Here is a 2002-nt window from a genome sequence, read left to right as displayed (position 1 = left end):
CCTTGTATTAATTGACTTTTAATTAAGTCATGTGTATATATTATTTGATGATGAGTTACGAACTCGGGCCAAGGGGAATTGTTACTTAATTATTCGATAAATAATTAGTAAATATTATTTGAAATTTAATAATTAATAGTTAATTAATTAAATTTCTACGACATGTGTATATGTTTTGAGGCGGAGGTAATTACCTATTTAAATTTACAAGAGGTTGTAAATTAGCTAATAAGGGTTCCAATTACACATTTTATATTGATAAAATGGTCTAATGATTACTTAATAATTAAGTGGTCATTAATAGTTAATTTATATTATTTAAGTGTTAAATAATCAAATTAATATTTAATTATATAAGATAATTAAATATAAGACTCATAAGCATTTGTGGGGCAAATGTCGAAAACCGAAATGGACCTTATAAGGCCCATTTGGACCGGTTTTTTGTGGACATAACAAGTGTCCATCTTGTTGTCATGTTCCACTTTACATTGTCTCCTAAATTTTCATATAAATACCCAACTATTCACATGATTCATTTGATAAAAATTTAAGACAAAAAAAATTCTCCTTATTCACTTCACTTGGCCGGTTTTTGGTGAAGAAAACAAGGTCTTATTTTGTCCATTTTTCTTCATCAAAAATTGATCAAAAGTTGATCAAAATCAATCAAATAAATTCACTAATATATATTACACATCAAATAATATTAATTGTAATAATACTTACATAATATAAGGTTTACAACTTCTATTATCTAGTTAGTAATATTAGAATCATTTTGGGCTAGTCTTGGGTGCTCACCTTAGGAGATCACCTACTTTGGTGATTGGATTTTGGAGGATTATCTATCCATTTTTATAGCTCAAGAACTACAAAGGTAGGAGACCTTTGTAGTGTCCAAATCTTGCCTAATTTGCGTAGTGAGGAATTTTCTTTTCCGTAATTTTATTTTTATTTGCATGCATGTAGATTTTAGACCGGTTAATAAAATTAACAAGTAATTTTATTATCACTAAGATAGTCTTATATGGTCTAAAATATTAACAATAAATGTATTCGATATTTTTTTTAACTTGGGTCATGCCTTCATATGCCAGTTCCAGACTATCCCAAATTTGGTTTGCACTTGTACATGAAGAAAAACGACTAAACTCTTCATTTGTAATTCCACGTTGCAAAAATGACATTGCACGTGAATTCTTTTGAGCATTAGCAAAGTCGTTTGCATCATAGTCATCTTCTTCTTTTACAATAACATTGCCGAGTACATCGACTGTTGTGATAGTAAGAGGTCCCTTGACTATGATTCTCCAGCACTCATAATCTGTGCCTTTTATGTAATGCATCATTTTATTTTTCCATAAACTATATCTTGTACCATTAAAGATAGGATATTTTGTCTCCTTGAATCCATGATAAATAAAAATGAAAAAAAAACACTTCAAAGATAAATAAGATAAACGAAATAAAGCAACGCTAGAGTATAGGACCGACTCTTTAGATGTTAGACTATCAAGACCACGAGGCTCTGATACCAATTGTAGAGACCAGGAAGCCCAACAAATATTCTAATAATGGGGGGGGTTTGTGAATAGAGTATGCACTCTTTTTTCAACTTTTCCGTTTGATATATAAATGTAGTATACTTCGATAATTGCAATTTATGAATTAAGTACAAGTATGTCGAGTATGTTGATGATTTTGTAAAACAAAATGTAAAAGCAATAAAGTACAAAAAAGATAAATAACACACGAGTTTTTAACGTGGTTCGGCCCATTGAAAAGCCTACGTCCACCACTTTTTATTAATTGTTTTTACCACGAGCGCCTAATCCGGTCTAGCGTACAATAAACAACTTAACCCCACGACTAACCCTAATCGTGCTAATGAGGGATGTTACGCCTTCGGTGTTTGAGAGATGTTAAGATCTCGGTTGAGAAGGATGTTAAGCCTTCGTGGTGTAGGGTGTTAAGCCTACATTGCGGTGAGATGTTAAGC

This window comes from Silene latifolia, chromosome Y (genome assembly GCF_048544455.1).
Source record: "Silene latifolia isolate original U9 population chromosome Y, ASM4854445v1, whole genome shotgun sequence".
In the NCBI taxonomy this organism is placed as follows: domain Eukaryota; kingdom Viridiplantae; phylum Streptophyta; class Magnoliopsida; order Caryophyllales; family Caryophyllaceae; genus Silene; species Silene latifolia.
The sequence above is the reverse complement of the archived record's forward strand: the minus strand, read 5'-3'. Positions refer to the sequence as shown.